We start from the raw sequence: 19374 nt of genomic DNA, 5'->3' as shown, positions 1-19374 counted from the left end.
AATCCTCTGATTAAATCCAATTCTCAATGATACATCACATCAATATGATTTCATGATACAAAGGCATGCATACTCTCAATATAAAATACCTTAAACACTCAAGTGAGTGTTGTGTATTGATGTGTGATTTAGAAGTTGAGTAGGTACGGAGGACTGAGCTTTATTGTCTGGGATGGTAAAAAATCAAGTCAAAATGTTTATTCAGGTAAATATACATACATAGATGAGTTACAAACATAATGTTGGATTTATAGATAGAGCTAGTGCATACAATACCTAAACCCATTAATGTGCACAGCGTTCGTTTCCTTAGTGTAGAAGTGTGTATCCTTAGTGTATCTACACTAAGGAAACGAACATAGGAATGTGCCTAAATGCCAAAAGCGACTGCCCAGATAGGTACAAGAGGAGTGTTGTTAACGCATATGTCGACCGTGCTCTCAGCCACAGATCAGAATGGAAGCAAGTCGACGAAGAACTCTGTAGGATAAGGCAGGCCCTAGTCAACAACGGCTTCTCCAATGGTTTAGTTGAAGACATCATAAGAAGGAAAGTGAAACGCCATGCAACCTCTGAAAAGACAACCAACACAACACCTATACCCCCTATTAGACTATTTTACAGGAACTTCTTTTCCACAGCTCATAAAATGGAGGAAAGGGTCCTGAAAGATATTGTTAATAGAAACGTTATCCCTACAGACAAAAATCAGAGGATACAACTGACGATTTACTATAAAACCAGAAAAACGGCCAACCTACTCATGAGAAACTCTCCAGACACAAAACAGAACGCTTTAAAAGAGACCAACGTCGTCTATGCCTTCAAATGCCCTCTTGGGGACTGTAAGCTCCAAAAAACCCAGTATTTATTTATTTATTTATTTATTTATTTATTTATTTATTATTTATTTATTTATGCATATACAAGAATGTACATAAGGAATGTGAGGATACAAATATGGTAATTACAGTCTTGTAAAGCCACTAGCACGCGCAGCGTTTCGGGCAGGTCCTTAATCTAAGAAAATTTTAAGGAGGTAAATACTTGCAAAATTATAGACAAAAAATGATAACAGATTACATGAAATGAAAAAAAGATGAGAGAAAATTGTAGGTACAGTATATTAAAGCACATAGGTAGCTAAGATTGATTGCAATGATAGCTTGAATTAATGGTAGTTGACAAAAAAATTGGTAGGCATAATACAGCAGAAACAATATAAGATTGGTTGCAATGACAGCTTGAATGGTAGTTGACAAAAATTGGTAGTCACAATACAGCATATGGCTAGCACATAAAAGAAGACAGCAATGAACACAATGATAAGGTTGTTTGAAATTACATAAAAATTAGGAGATTGGGTAACACTAGGTACAGAGCAAATTTAAAGCTCAGTGTAGGAAACTAAGAAGATGAAGTTAGGTACTTTTTGGTTTTGCTTTTAAATAAGGCAAAAGTTTTACAGTTTTTCAATTCACTAGGGAGTGAGTTCCATAAACTAGGTCCCTTAATTTGCATAGAGTGTTTACACAGATTAAGTTTGACCCTGGGGATATCAAAGAGATATTTATTTCTGGTGTGGTGATAATGGGTCCTATTACATCTGTCCAGGGAGAGTTTCAGAGCATGGTTTGCATTTAAGAACAGGGTTTTGTAAATGTAGTTGACACAAGATAATGTGTGGAGGGAGTTAATATTTAGCAAGTTTAGGGATTTAAACAAGGGAGCTGAGTGTTGTCTGAAAGCTGAGTTAGTTATCATTCTGATAGCAGATTTTTGCTGTGTGATGATGGGCTTAAGGTGGTTTGCAGAGGTAGACCCCCATGCACAGATACCATAATTAAGATAGGGGTAAATTAGTGCATAATATAGTGAGAGGAGAGCAGAGTTAGGAACATAATATCTGATTTTGGAGAGTATACCAACTGTCTTAGAGACTTTCTTAGTTATGTGTTGAATGTGGGTGCTGAAGTTGAGTCTCTTGTCTAGGAATAGGCCAAGAAACTTGCCATCATCTTTATTACTGATGTTAATGTTGTCTATCTGTAGCTGAATTGCATTTGATGATTTGCTTCCAAATAAGATGTAGTAAGTCTTTTCGATGTTTAATGTTAGTTTGTTCGTTGACATCCATAAGTGGACTTTTTTTAATTCATTATTCACAACATTATTTAGTGTATGTGGGTTGAGGTTTGAATAGATAAGAGTAGTATCGTCAGCAAACAGTATAGGTTTGAGAATATTAGAGACATTAGGCAGATCGTTTATATATATAAGAAATAGAAGAGGTCCTAAGATGCTGCCCTGTGGCACTCCAACGGTAATTGGTAGAGTGGACGAAGTTGTATCATTGATGGTTACATATTGGTGTCTGTCACTAAGATAGGATCGGATGTAGTCAAGGGCAAGGCCTCGGATTCCATAATGCTGGAGTTTAAGTAAGAGGTAGTTGTGATTAACAGTATCAAAGGCTTTTCTTAGGTCAATGAAGAGTCCAATCGGAAACTCATTTTTGTCAAGGGCTGAGTAGATAACGTCAAGGAGACTAATGATTGCATCGTTGGTGCTCTTTTGGGACCGGAAGCCAAACTGGCAGGGGCTGAGTATGTCGAATTTTACGAGGTAGGAATAGAGCTGTTTGTAAATAATTTTTTCAAATATTTTTGATAGAATGGGTAGATTTGATATTGGTCTATAATTGTTTATGTCCGCCGGATTGCCTCCTTTATGGACTGGCGTTACTCTTGCTTTTTTGAGGATATCAGGGAAGGTGTGACACTCTATAGATTTGTTGAACAGTAGTGCTATGGGTGGGGCAAGGGCATGGGAGGCTCTCTTGTACACAATGGACGGAATTTCACTGGTGTTCCCTGCCTTGGTTTTTAGAGAGTGTATGATGGACACAACATCTGCCGGGCTGATTGGTGAAAGGAGAAGAGAGTTTGGATAGCTGCCTGAGAGATATGTGTTAATATGTGTCTGAGTCAGTGGGATTTTACTGGCAAGATTAGCACCAACCGATGAAAAGAAACTATTAAATTCATTTGCCATTTCTAAGGGGAGAAATATAGGCAAGACAACAACATCTCTTTCTAGGCGTTTAACGATGCATAAGCAACAGGGCTCCATTAAGGAACATATAATCTCTTCCCACAACCAAACCATCGCCAGAGAAATCCTAGTAAACAACACAGAAATCATCGACAGATACAGCGATAGCAGGCGGCTTGACGTTTGCGAGGCACTACACATCAAGAAGTCAACACCAGCAATCAACAGCCAATTAATGCACAACTATATTCTACCCACCTCAAGACTCCGCAAAGAATGAGGTGATTTGATAAAATGCTATGCCCAAGATTACCATCCGAGTGCCGGCGGGGAAGTGGTTCAAATAGCTTTGGCTATCACTTCCTTTTGTCCAGTCGTGATGGTCAAGCGGATTAAGGCGTCCCTGTACATACCAGTTGCGTTGCTCCTGGCAGTATGGGTTCGAGTCACTTCTGGGGTGTGAGTTTTCAGTTGTATATAGTCCTGGGGACCATTCAGGCTTGTTTGCATATATATATATATATATATATATATATATATATATATATATATATGAGTCAGACCAGTCAGTATATATATATATATATATATATATATATATATATATATATATATATATATATATATATATATATATATATATATATATATATATATATATATATATATATATGTGTGTGTGTGTGTGTGTGTGTGTGTATATCACGAAAAAGTGTGTATCCTTAGATTAATATTAGATTAAGCCACCCAAAAGGTGGCACGGGCATGAATAGCCCGTAAGTGGTGGCCCTTTTGAGCCATCTGTGGAGATCTGTGGAGGTGCGACTGCACCCTGCGTGACGGGAGATGTCTCCCGTGAAGAGGGCCACCAAGATGGCAGGTACGCACTTATACCCACTGCACCATACTCAGAGCCCCAAAAGAGGTGGAAGTACATTGTGGTATTCTCCATAATGAACTTGTAGACCAACTAGCCAAAGCGATGAACGACACGCCTCACCTCACCCGTCATCCAATTCCCATGTTGCACGTAAAGGAGCCTTCAAAGATACCATCTCCCAGGATTTTGTAACAAACTGGAAAACGTTATGCTCACCTTTACACTATGGGTCCATTAAAAAGAAATGGGAAACTTGGAAACATGTCCGATATAAAAGCAGAGAAATTGATGTAACGATGACCAGATTAAGGCTGGGACACACCAAACTAGCAGCACCCAGCTCTAAGTACAGAACAGACATCAACGAACTCTGTACTCACTGTCAGGTGCCTGAAACAGTCGAACACTATCTCCTGCACTGCTTCCGACATTATAGTGCCAGAGTAAATTTCAAACAAGTCTTTATCGCACTTAAAATACCCTTCACCATCGAGCATATATTAGGAGGCGGTGACCACTTGTCACAAGAAAAATACCAAATAGTCAAAGCACTGGCTAAATATCTCCAATCGACCAACAAATTGGGTCACATCTGACCCGCGCCACATTTATACCTGGCGCCACCAACAGCTAAACACAGAAAACAACTACCTCGTCGCAACACTAAGGATCAGCTGACGCCATAAACACAACACACCGCCCTACGGTGCGGCAAGTCTCCCTCTAACACACCTCTGTTTTAATCACCGTTCCTCTTTCTACAGCACAACGCAACAAGCACCTTGATAGCTCCGATCATCTTCAACATAAACGGGTCCAACAACATCAGTACTGGTGCAGTCATCGGGAGGACAAACCCTTCATGCAAACTGCACCTACTATCAACAAGAAGAAGAAGAGGTGGAAGTTCTGAGGTATTTTACTCCCAGACCACCCATCCCCTCCATGCAATGGTGTAGTGAGAGGCAATTGACGTTTTCTATCAAGCTCTGTTGTATGGGAGAACACGTGGTCCATGCTTAATGCACACACTTGCCTAAACACGCAAGTTAGAAGTATAGAACTTTTAGACACATAACTCTCACCAGAGGACTTGAACCCTGGCCACCAAGAGTGATTGATAAAGATTAAGCCACCCAAGAGGTGGATGAAAGCTGATGAAATTGCTAAATTGGCAACTCGTCATCCAGTGATATATAAAACAATTCAACCCAGCCTAGAGAACATAAAAAACATCATCACCAAAAAACTCTCACATCTCAACAAAGCCTACCTGCACCAGAGAATATCTGAAGGTTCGCCATCTGCAACATGGTATCTTCAGGCAACCAAATTAGAAAGATTAAATATCCCAAAAGGAATCCACAGGGAAATAGCAGTAAGGCTATATAGACTACGTCTAGGTTACAGATGCAACTGGGAGATTGGTGAACCCCGACAGAGAGAGTGCATCTTCTGCCAAACTGTCACAGAAAAGCCATTACTTCACTATCTTCTGGAATGTGAAGCAACCAATGACCTTAGAAGAGCTTTAAGAGTTCCTGAATCATGCAGTGGCCACCCTGAAGCCATCAACACAGCCATTCTCCTGGTCAACAAAGGTGTCCAGCAGCTGGACACCCTCATAAAAACTGTGAAGCAGTATCCTCCCCCGCGATAACAGCTTGGTGGTTAAATGCAACCTCAGAATACTGAGAAAAAAAAATTGTACCACTTACGGGCTATTCATGCCCGTGCCACCTCTTGGGTGGCTTAATCTTTATCAATCATCAATCAATCTCCTCTTCACAATCGACTTGAGAATGGTCCAGGACGAACCGAAACGTCGTCGTCCCTTCAACTTCTAGTGTGTGGTCTGGTCAACATACTTCAGCCACGTTATCGTGACTCATCGACTGCATCTGACACTGACGTCACTACAGTGTTGAATGTATTTAAACGTTGCAACAATGAATAATGAGAGCAATCATTATATGGATGGCGTAATAACAGGGAAGCATTAGCGCCTCTGGTGGTCAGATGCTTAACTGTATTAGAGGTTGACAGTTTAGATATTATGGTGAAGTAAGGGTGAGTGGCGCGTCTGGGAGTCCCGCTTCTTAACGTGTGGCTCATTTGTCGACCAGCCGCTGCCTGGCAAGGGTCACGTTGATTACCAGTGAAAAAAAAGTGTGTTACAGATCTCATTACGCAATCATAATATAGGAAGAATTGTTCGGGGTGTGTACTTCATGTTGTTATTGGTTATTATTTTGTATATTTTATGTATTTAGACAAAATATAGAGGTGATTGTCAGGTGGCAGCCATAGGTGTACCCTCTAGTTAAGTCATTAGGGCGCTTGTGGTGGCCTTAATAGCCATGCCAGTAGTTAGCCATCAATCTTAAGGTTATCTTGAGATGATTTCGGGGCTTAGCGTCCCCCGCGGCCCGGTCCTCGACCAGGCCTTCTTTTTCTTACACATCCCCAGGAAGCAGCAGAAGCAGCTGTCTAACTCCCAGGTACTTATTTACTGATAGGTAAACAGGGTCATCAGGGTGAAAGAAAGTGCCCATTTGTTTCATCTTCCACCGGGGATCGAACCCGGAACATCAGGATTACGAATCCGAAGCGCTGTCCACTCGGCTGTCAGGCCACTTAAAACAACACAAAGAGAAATCAGGAGTCAAATTTCCGACATTTCAGACATTTTGAAAACTGCAGGGGTGTTTGGGGAAAATATGACCCATCGCTGTTTTCTGTAATTGGCATATTTTCGGTATAAAAAGTCGTAATTTGAAACTGAAAATAGGTGCAGAGAGTCAGAATTTGGATAAAAAATCACGCTCAGGAGTCAAATTTCCGACATTTTAGACATTTTAAAAACTGCAGGGGGGTTTGGGCAAAATATGACCCATCGCCGTTTTCAGTAATTGGCATATATTTTCGGTATGAAAAGTCGTAATTTGAAACTGAAAATAGGTGCAGAGAGTCAGAATTCGGCTCAAAAATCACGCTCAGGAGTCAAATTTCCGACATTTCAGACATTTTATTACACTTTCCTGCTCTTGGCGTTCAAAAAAAAATCATACCCCAGATGCTTTCGGCAGTTCGCGAGCCTATGCGGTAAGACCGAAAAAGTGTACACTCTTTTGACTGTCCTGACAATAATTGAAGGCGCACGTATTTAAATTTGGTATCACTGTGTTCGCAATAAAATTGTCTATAGGAACATATCTATAAAATGCCACCAAAGCATAAGGATTATCAACACCAAATAAAAAACTATTCAGATCACTAGCCGAGAGCGCCAAACAGCAACAAAATGTTTCCACTCTCTTAATGGTTGCGAAGCCTACAGTTGTCCTACTTCGCTAATTGTGGTATCATTGGAATCGCATTAAAATTCACAACACGGACATATGCATATAAATATAGATTCAATGTCGTAGCCCACCCAAAACAGTGTGGGAAGTGGCCGAAGTGTTACCCGCAGCGGCATATCGGCGAAACTCGCTTTGAAAAGTGTATATTCAATTCACTGTCCTGACATTATTTGTCGATGTATGTATTTCATTTTTGTACCAATGTGCTCGCAATAGAATGTTCTATAAGAACATAAGTATTAAAGGTCACATAAGGATGCGTTCGACCGGCAACATATATAAAAACTACGTCGATTATACTCGTCGTGTCAATAATACAATTGTTTTACCACGATGATTCACTGCCACGCCGTTTTCTTTAATAAGCTGTTCGGCTATTAGAGAAAACGTATACTTTCATGGCAAACATTTGTAAACTATTCCCAAGTTGATCGGATAATAAATGGATTTTATACAAATATTTTTGCTCGTGACTCCCGAGAGGGGCACGCGTGCGGTGTGATTAATAATATTCGTGACAACGATGGTCTGCAGGAATGCGCCAAAGTGTTTAAAAACTGCAGGGGGGTTTGGGCAAAATATGACCCATCGTCGTTTCCAGTAATTGGCATATTTTCGGTATGAAAAGTCGTAATTTGAAACTGAAAATAGGTGCAGAGAGTCAGAATTCGGCTCAAAAAACACGCTCAGGAGTCAAATTTCCGACATTTCAGACATTTTATTACACTTTCCTGCTCTTGGCGTTCAAAAAAAAATCATACCCCAGATGCTTTCGGCGCTTCGCGCGCCTATGCAGTAAGACCGAAAAAGTGTACACTCTTTTGACTGTCCTGACAATAATTGAAGGCGCACGTATTTAAATTTGGTATCACTGTGTTCGCAATAAAATTGTCTTTTACAACATATCTTTAAAATGCCGCCAAAGCATAAGGATTATCAACACCAAATAAAAAACTATTCAGATCACTAGCCGAGAGCGCCAAACAGCAACAAAATGTTTCCACTCTCTTAATGGTTGCGAAGCCTACAGTTGTCCTACTTCGCTAATTGTGGTATCATTGGAATCGCAATAAAATTCCCTACACGGACATATGCATATAAATATAGATTCAATGTCGTAGCCCACCCAAAACAGTGTGGGAAGTGACCGAAGTGTTGCCCGCGGCGGCATATCGTCGAAACTCGCTCTGAAAAGTGTATATTCAATTCACTGTCCTGACATTATTTGTCGATGTATGTATTTCATTTTTGTACCAATGTGCTCGCAATAGAATGTTCTATAAGAACATAAGTATTAAAGGTCACATAAGGATGCGTTCGACCGGCAACATATATAAAAACTACGTCGATTATACTCGTCGTGTCAATAATACAATTGTTTTACCACGATGATTCACTGCCACGCCGTTTTCTTTAATAAGCTGTTCGGCTATTAGAGAAAACGTATATTTCATGGCAAACATTTGTAAACTATTCCCAAGTTGATCGGATAATAAATGGATTTTATACAAATATTTTTGCCCGTGACTCCCGAGAGGGGCACGCGTGCGGTTTTGATTAATAATAATCGTGACAACGACGGTCTGCAGGAATGCGCCAAAGCGTTTAAAAACTGCAGGGGGGTTTGGGCAAAATATGACCCATCGTCGTTTTCAGTAATTGGCATATTTTCGGTATGAAAAGTCGTAATTTGAAACTGAAAATAGGTGCAGAGAGTCAAAATTCGGCTCAAAAATCACGCTCAGGAGTCAAATTTCCGACATTTCTGACATTTTATTACACTTTCCTGCTCTTGGCGTTCAAAAAAAAATCATACCCCAGATGCTTTTGGCGCTTCGCGCGCCTATGCAGTAAGACCGAAAAAGTGTACACTCTTTTGACTGTCCTGACAATAATTGAAGGCGCACGTATTTAAATTTGGTATCACTGTGTTCGCAATAAAATTGTCTTTTACAACATATCTTTAAAATGCCGCCAAAGCATAAGGATTATCAACACCAAATAAAAAACTATTCAGATCACTAGCTGAGAGCGCCAAACAGCAACAAAATGTTTCCACTCTCTTAATGGTTGCGAAGCCTACAGTTGTCCTACTTCGCTAATTGTGGTATCATTGGAATCGCAATAAAATTCCCTACACGGACATATGCATAGAAATATAGATTCAATGTCGTAGCCCACCCAAAACAGTGTGGGAAGTGGCCGAAGTGTTGCCCGCGGCGGCATATCGTCGAAACTCGCTTTGAAAAGTGTATATTCAATTCACTGTCCTGACATTATTTGTCGATGTATGTATTTCATTTTTGTACCAATGTGCTCGCAATAGAATGTTCTATAAGAACATAAGTAATAAAGGTCACATAAGGATGCGTTCGACCGGCAACATATATAGAAACTACGTCGATTATACTCGTCGTGTCTATAATACAATTGTTTTACCACGAGATTCACTGCCATGCCGTTTTCTTAAAAAAGCTGTTCGACTATTAGAGAAAACGTAAATTCCATGGCAAACATTTGTAAACTATTCCAAAGTTGATCGGATAATAAATGAATTTTATACAAATATTTTTGCTCGTGACTCCCGAGAGGGGCACGCGTGCGGTGTGATTAATAATATTCGTGACAACGACGGTGTGCAGGAATGCGCCAAAGTGTTTAAAAACTGCAGGGGGGTTTGGGCAAAATATGACCCATCGTCGTTTTCAGTAATTGGCATATTTTCGGTATGAAAAGTCGTAATTTGAAACTGAAAATAGGTGCAGAGAGTCAAAATTCGGCTCAAAAATCACGCTCAGGAGTCAAATTTCCGACATTTCTGACATTTTATTACACTTTCCTGCTCTTGGCATTCAAAAAAAAAATCATACCCCAGATGCTTTCGGCGCTTCGCGCGCCTATGCAGTAAGACCGAAAAAGTGTACACTCTTTTGACTGTCCTGACAATAATTGAAGGCGCACGTATGTAAATTTGGTATCACTGTGTTCGCAATAAAATTATCTATAAGAACATATCTATAAAATGCCACCAAAGCATAAGGATTATCAACACCAAATAAAAAACTATTCAGATCACTAGCCGAGAGCGCCAAACAGCAACAAAATGTTTCCACTCTCTTAATGGTTGCGAAGCCTACAGTTGTCCTACTTCGCTAATTGTGGTATCATTGGAATCGCATTAAAATTCTCTACACGGACATATGCATATAAATATAGATTCAATGTCGTAGCCCACCCAAAACAGTGTGGGAAGTGGCCGAAGTGTTACCCGCGGCGGCATATCGGCGAAACTCGCTTTGAAAAGTGTATATTCAATTCACTGTCCTGACATTATTTGTCGATGTATGTATTTCATTTTTGTACCAATGTGCTCGCAATAGAATGTTCTATAAGAACATAAGTATTAAAGGTCACATAAGGATGCGTTCGACCGGCAACATATATAAAAACTACGTCGATTATACTCGTCGTGTCAATAATACAATTGTTTTACCACGATGATTCACTGCCACGCCGTTTTCTTTAATAAGCTGTTCGGCTATTAGAGAAAACGTAAATTTCATGGCAAACATTTGTAAACTATTCCCAAGTTGATCGGATAATAAATGGATTTTATACAAATATTTTTGCTCGTGACTCCCGAGAGGGGCACGCGTGCGGTGTGATTAATAATATTCGTGACAACGACGGTCTGCAGGAATGCGCCAAAGTGTTTAAAAACTGAAGGGGGGTTTGGGCAAAATATGACCCATCGTCGTTTTCAGTAATTGGCATATTTTCGGTATGAAACGTCGTAATTTGAAACTGAAAATAGGTGCAGAGAGTCAGAATTCGGCTCAAAAATCACGCTCAGGAGTCAAATTTCCGACATTTCAGACATTTTAAAAACTGCAGGGGGGTTTGGGCAAAATATGACCCATCGCCGTTTTCAGTAATTGGCATAATTTCGGTATGAAACGTTGTAATTTGAAACTGAAAATAGGTGCAGAGAGTCAGAATTCGGCTCAAAAATCACGCTCAGGAGTCAAATTTCCGACATTTCAGACATTTTATTACACTTTCCTGCTCTTGGCGTTCAAAAAAAAATCATACCCCAGATGCTTTGGGCGCTTCGCGCGCCTATGCGGTAAGACCGAAAAAGTGTACACTCTTTTGACTGTCCTGACAATAATTGAAGGCGCACGTATTTAAATTTGGTATCACTGTGTTCGCAATAAAATTGTCTATAAGAACATATCTATAAAATGCCGCCAAAGCATAAGGATTATCAACACCAAATAAAAAACTATTCAGATCACTAGCCGAGAGCGCCAAACAGCAACAAAATGTTTCCACACTCTTAATGGTTGCGAAGCCTACAGTTGTCCTACTTCGCTAATTGTGGTATCATTGGAATCGCAATAAAATTCTCTACACGGACATATGCATATAAATATAGATTCAATGTCGTAGCCCACCCAAAACAGTGTGGGAAGTGGCCGAAGTGTTACCCGCGGCGGCATATCGGCGAAACTCGCTTTGAAAAGTGTATATTCAATTCACTGTCCTGACATTATTTGTCGATGTATGTATTTCATTTTTGTACCAATGTGCTCACAATAGAATGTTCTATAAGAACATAAGTATTAAAGGTCACATAAGGATGCGTTCGACCGGCAACATATATAAAAACTACGTCGATTATACTCGTCGTGTCAATAATACAATTGTTTTACCACGAAGATTCACTGCCACGCCGTTTTCTTTATTAAGCTGTTCGGCTATTAGAGAAAACGTAAATTTCATGGCAAACACTTGTAAACTATTCCCAAGTTGATAGGATAATTAATGGATTTTATACAAATATTTTTACTCGTGACTCCCGAGAGGGGCACGCGTGCGGTGTGATTAATAATATTCGTGACAACGACGGTCTGCAGGAATGCGCCAAAGTGTTTAAAAACTGCAGGGGGGTTTGGGCAAAATATGACCCATCGCCGTTTTCAGTAATTGGCATATTTTCGGTATGAAAAGTCGTAATTTGAAACTGAAAATAGGTGCAGAGAGTCAGAATTCGACTCAAAAAACACGCTCAGGAGTCAAATTTCCGACATTTCAGACATTTTATTACACTTTCCTGCTCTTGGCGTTCAAAAAAAAATCATACCCCAGATGCTTTCGGCGCTTCGCGCGCCTATGCAGTAAGACCGAAAAAGTGTACACTCTTTTGACTGTCCTGACAATAATTGAAGGCGCACGTATTTAAATTTGGTATCACTGTGTTCGCAATAAAATTGTCTATTACAACATATCTTTAAAATGCCGCCAAAGCATAAGGATTATCAACACCAAATAAAAAACTATTCAGATCACTAGCCGAGAGCGCCAAACAGCAACAAATTGTTTCCACTCTCTTAATGGTTGCGAAGCCTACAGTTGTCCTACTTCGCTAATTGTGGTATCATTGGAATCGCAATAACATTCCCTACACGGACATATGCATATAAATATAGATTCAATGTCGTAGCCCACCCAAAACAGTGTGGGAAGTGGCCGAAGTGTTGCCCGCGGCGGCATATCGTCGAAACTCGCTTTGAAAAGTGTATATTCAATTCACTGTCCTGACATTATTTGTCGATGTATGTATTTCATTTTTATACCAATGTGCTCGCAATAGAATGTTCTATAAGAACATAAGTATTAAAGGTCACATAAGGATGCGTTCGACCGGCAACATATATAAAAACTACGTCGATTATACTCGTCGTGTCAATAATACAATTGTTTTACCACGACGATTCACTGCCACGCCGTTTTCTTTAATAAGCTGTTCGGCTATTAGAGAAAACGTAAATTTCATGGCAAACATTTGTAAACTATTCCCAAGTTGATCGGATAATAAATGGATTTTATACAAATATTTTTGCTCGTGACTCCCGAGAGGGGCACGCGTGCGGTGTGATTAATAATATTCGTGACAACGACGGTCTGCAGGAATGCGCCAAAGTGTTTAAAAACTGAAGGGGGGTTTGGGCAAAATATGACCCATCGTCGTTTTCAGTAATTGGCATATTTTCGGTATGAAACGTCGTAATTTGAAACTGAAAATAGGTGCAGAGAGTCAGAATTCGGCTCAAAAATCACGCTCAGGAGTCAAATTTCCGACATTTCAGACATTTTAAAAACTGCAGGGGGGTTTGGGCAAAATATGACCCATCGCCGTTTTCAGTAATTGGCATAATTTCGGTATGAAACGTTGTAATTTGAAACTGAAAATAGGTGCAGAGAGTCAGAATTCGGCTCAAAAATCACGCTCAGGAGTCAAATTTCCGACATTTCAGACATTTTATTACACTTTCCTGCTCTTGGCGTTCAAAAAAAAATCATACCCCAGATGCTTTGGGCGCTTCGCGCGCCTATGCGGTAAGACCGAAAAAGTGTACACTCTTTTGACTGTCCTGACAATAATTGAAGGCGCACGTATTTAAATTTGGTATCACTGTGTTCGCAATAAAATTGTCTATAAGAACATATCTATAAAATGCCGCCAAAGCATAAGGATTATCAACACCAAATAAAAAACTATTCAGATCACTAGCCGAGAGCGCCAAACAGCAACAAAATGTTTCCACACTCTTAATGGTTGCGAAGCCTACAGTTGTCCTACTTCGCTAATTGTGGTATCATTGGAATCGCAATAAAATTCTCTACACGGACATATGCATATAAATATAGATTCAATGTCGTAGCCCACCCAAAACAGTGTGGGAAGTGGCCGAAGTGTTACCCGCGGCGGCATATCGGCGAAACTCGCTTTGAAAAGTGTATATTCAATTCACTGTCCTGACATTATTTGTCGATGTATGTATTTCATTTTTGTACCAATGTGCTCACAATAGAATGTTCTATAAGAACATAAGTATTAAAGGTCACATAAGGATGCGTTCGACCGGCAACATATATAAAAACTACGTCGATTATACTCGTCGTGTCAATAATACAATTGTTTTACCACGAAGATTCACTGCCACGCCGTTTTCTTTATTAAGCTGTTCGGCTATTAGAGAAAACGTAAATTTCATGGCAAACACTTGTAAACTATTCCCAAGTTGATAGGATAATAAATGGATTTTATACAAATATTTTTACTCGTGACTCCCGAGAGGGGCACGCGTGCGGTGTGATTAATAATATTCGTGACAACGACGGTCTGCAGGAATGCGCCAAAGTGTTTAAAAACTGCAGGGGGGTTTGGGCAAAATATGACCCATCGCCGTTTTCAGTAATTGGCATATTTTCGGCATGAAAAGTCGTAATTTGAAACTGAAAATAGGTGCAGAGAGTCAGAATTCGACTCAAAAAACACGCTCAGGAGTCAAATTTCCGACATTTCAGACATTTTATTACACTTTCCTGCTCTTGGCGTTCAAAAAAAAAATCATACCCCAGATGCTTTCGGCGCTTCGCGCGCCTATGCAGTAAGACCGAAAAAGTGTACACTCTTTTGACTGTCCTGACAATAATTGAAGGCGCACGTATTTAAATTTGGTATCACTGTGTTCGCAATAAAATTGTCTATTACAACATATCTTTAAAATGCCGCCAAAGCATAAGGATTATCAACACCAAATAAAAAACTATTCAGATCACTAGCCGAGAGCGCCAAACAGCAACAAATTGTTTCCACTCTCTTAATGGTTGCGAAGCCTACAGTTGTCCTACTTCGCTAATTGTGGTATCATTGGAATCGCAATAACATTCCCTACACGGACATATGCATATAAATATAGATTCAATGTCGTAGCCCACCCAAAACAGTGTGGGAAGTGGCCGAAGTGTTGCCCGCGGCGGCATGTCGTCGAAACTCGCTTTGAAAAGTGTATATTCAATTCACTGTCCTGACATTATTTGTCGATGTATGTATTTCATTTTTATACCAATGTGCTCGCAATAGAATGTTCTATAAGAACATAAGTATTAAAGGTCACATAAGGATGCGTTCGACCGGCAACATATATAAAAACTACGTCGATTATACTCGTCGTGTCAATAATACAATTGTTTTACCACGACGATTCACTGCCACGCCGTTTTCTTTAATAAGCTGTTCGGCTATTAGAGAAAACGTAAATTTCATGGCAAACATTTGTAAACTATTCCCAAGTTGATCGGATAATAAATGGATTTTATACAAATATTTTTGCTCGTGACTCCGGAGAGGGGCACGCGTGCGGTTTTGATTAATAATATTCGTGACAACGACGGTCTGCAGGAATGCGCCAAAGTGTTTAAAAACTGCAGGGGGGTTTGGGCAAAATATGACCCATCGTCGTTTTCAGTAATTGACATATTTTCGGTATGAAAAGTCGTAATTTGAAACTGAAAATAGGTGCAGAGAGTCAGAATTCGGCTCAAAAAACACGCTCAGGAGTCAAATTTCCGACATTTCAGACATTTTATTACACTTTCCTGCTCTTGGCGTTCAAAAAAAAATCATACCCCAGATGCTTTCGGCGCTTCGCGCGCCTATGCAGTAAGACCGAAAAAGTGTACACTCTTTTGACTGTCCTGACAATAATTGAAGGCGCACGTATTTAAATTTGGTATCACTGTGTTCGCAATAAAATTGTCTTTTACAACATATCTTTAAAATGCCGCCAAAGCATAAGGATTATCAACACCAAATAAAAAACTATTCAGATCACTAGCTGAGAGCGCCAAACAGCAACAAAATGTTTCCACTCTCTTAATGGTTGCGAAGCCTACAGTTGTCCTACTTCGCTAATTGTGGTATCATTGGAATCGCAATAAAATTCCCTACACGGACATATGCATATAAATATAGATTCAATGTCGTAGCCCACCCAAAACAGTGTGGGAAGTGGCCGAAGTGTTGCCCGCGGCGGCATATCGTCGAAACTCGCTTTGAAAAGCGTATATTCAATTCACTGTCCTGACATTATTTGTCGATGTATGTATTTCATTTTTGTACCAATGTGCTCGCAATAGAATGTTCTATAAGAACATAAGTATTAAAGGTCACATAAGGATGCGTTCGACCGGCAACATATATAAAAACTACGTCGATTATACTCGTCGTGTCAATAATACAATTGTTTTACCACGATGATTCACTGCCACGCCGTTTTCTTTAATAAGCTGTTCGGCTATTAGAAAAAACGTATATTTCATGGCAAACATTTGTAAACTATTCCCAAGTTGATCGGATAATAAATGGATTTTATACAAATATTTTTGCTCGTGACTCCCGAGAGGGGCACGCGTGCGGTGTGATTAATAATATTCGTGACAACGACGGTGTGCAGGAATGCGCCAAAGTGTTTAAAAACTGCAGGGGGGTTTGGGCAAAATATGACCCATCGTCGTTTTCAGTAATTGGCATATTTTCGGTATGAAAAGTCGTAATTTGAAACTGAAAATAGGTGCAGAGAGTCAAAATTCGGCTCAAAAATCACGCTCAGGAGTCAAATTTCCGACATTTCTGACATTTTATTACACTTTCCTGCTCTTGGCGTTCAAAAAAAAAATCATACCCCAGATGCTTTCGGCGCTTCGCGTGCCTATGCAGTAAGACCGAAAAAGTGTACACTCTTTTGACTGTCCTGACAATAATTGAAGGCGCACGTATGTAAATTTGGTATCACTGTGTTCGCAATACAATTGTCTATAAGAACATATCTATAAAATGCCGCCAAAGCATAAGGATTATCAACACCAAATAAAAAACTATTCAGATCACTAGCCGAGAGCGCCAAACAGCAACAAAATGTTTCCACTCTCTTAATGGTTGCGAAGCCTACAGTTGTCCTACTTCGCTAATTGTGGTATCATTGGAATCGCATTAAAATTCTCTACACGGACATATGCATATAAATATAGATTCAATGTCGTAGCCCACCCAAAACAGTGTGGGAAGTGGCCGAAGTGTTACCCGCGGCGGCATATCGGCGAAACTCGCTTTGAAAAGTGTATATTCAATTCACTGTCCTGACATTATTTGTCGATGTATGTATTTCATTTTTGTACCAATGTGCTCGCAATAGAATGTTCTATAAGAACATAAGTATTAAAGGTCACATAAGGATGCGTTCGACCGGCAACATATATAAAAACTACGTCGATTATACTCGTCGTGTCAATAATACAATTGTTTTACCACGATGATTCACTGCCACGCCGTTTTCTTTAATAAGCTGTTCGGCTATTAGAGAAAACGTAAATTTCATGGCAAACATTTGTAAACTATTCCCAAGTTGATCGGATAATAAATGGATTTTATACAAATATTTTTGTTCGTGACTCCCGAGAGGGGCACGCGTGCGGTGTGATTAATAATATTCGTGACAACGACGGTCTGCAGGAATGCGCCAAAGTGTTTAAAAACTGCAGGGGGGTTTGGGCAAAATATGACCCATCGTCGTTTTCAGTAATTGGCATATTTTCGGTATGAAACGTCGTAATTTGAAACTGAAAATAGGTGCAGAGAGTCAGAATTCGGCTCAAAAATCACGCTCAGGAGTCAAATTTCCGACATTTCAGACATTTTAAAAACTGCAGGGGGGTTTGGGCAAAATATGACCCATCGCCGTTTTCAGTAATTGGCATAATTTCGGTATGAAACGTTGTAATTTGAAACTGAAAATAGGTGCAGAGAGTCAGAATTCGGCTCAAAAATCACGCTCAGGAGTCAAATTTCCGACATTTCAGACATTTTATTACACTTTCCTGCTCTTGGCGTTCAAAAAAAAATCATACCCCAGATGCTTTGGGCGCTTCGCGCGCCTATGCGGTAAGACCGAAAAAGTGTACACTCTTTTGACTGTCCTGACAATAATTGAAGGCGCACGTATTTAAATTTGGTATCACTGTGTTCGCAATAAAATTGTCTATAAGAACATATCTATAAAATGCCGCCAAAGCATAAGGATTATCAACACCAAATAAAAAACTATTCAGATCACTAGCCGAGAGCGCCAAACAGCAACAAAATGTTTCCACTCTCTTAATGGTTGCGAAGCCTACAGTTGTCCTACTTCGCTAATTGTGGTATCATTGGAATCGCATTAAAATTCTCTACACGGACATATGCATATAAATATAGATTCAATGTCGTAGCCCACCCAAAACAGTGTGGGAAGTGGCCGAAGTGTTACCCGCGGCGGCATATCGGCGAAACTCGCTTTGAAAAGTGTATATTCAATTCACTGTCCTGACATTATTTGTCGATGTATGTATTTCATTTTTGTACCAATGTGCTCGCAATAGAATGTTCTATAAGAACATAAGTATTAAAGGTCACATAAGGATGCGTTCGACCGGCAACATATATAAAAACTACGTCGATTATACTCGTCGTGTCAATAATACAATTGTTTTACCACGATGATTCACTGCCACGCCGTTTTCTTTAAAAAGCTGTTCGGCTATTAGAGAAAACGTAAATTTCATGGCAAACATTTGTAAACTATTCCCAAGTTGATCGGATAATAAATGGATTTTATACAAATATTTTTGTTCGTGACTCCCGAGAGGGGCACGCGTGCGGTGTGATTAATAATATTCGTGACAACGACGGTCTGCAGGAATGCGCCAAAGTGTTTAAAAACTGCAGGGGGGTTTGGGCAAAATATGACCCATCGCCGTTTTCAGTAATTGGCATAATTTCGGTATGAAACGTTGTAATTTGAAACTGAAAATAGGTGCAGAGAGTCAGAATTCGGCTCAAAAATCACGCTCAGGAGTCAAATTTCCGACATTTCAGACATTTTATTACACTTTCCTGCTCTTGGCGTTCAAAAAAAAATCATACCCCAGATGCTTTGGGCGCTTCGCGCGCCTATGCGGTAAGACCGAAAAAGTGTACACTCTTTTGACTGTCCTGACAATAATTGAAGGCGCACGTATTTAAATTTGGTATCACTGTGTTCGCAATAAAATTGTCTATAAGAACATATCTATAAAATGCCGCCAAAGCATAAGGATTATCAACACCAAATAAAAAACTATTCAGATCACTAGCCGAGAGCGCCAAACAGCAACAAAATGTTTCCACTCTCTTAATGGTTGCGAAGCCTA

The sequence above is a fragment of the Procambarus clarkii genome, chromosome 61 (assembly GCF_040958095.1).
Source record: "Procambarus clarkii isolate CNS0578487 chromosome 61, FALCON_Pclarkii_2.0, whole genome shotgun sequence".
Classification (NCBI taxonomy): domain Eukaryota; kingdom Metazoa; phylum Arthropoda; class Malacostraca; order Decapoda; family Cambaridae; genus Procambarus; species Procambarus clarkii.
This window is presented reverse-complemented; position numbering follows the sequence as displayed.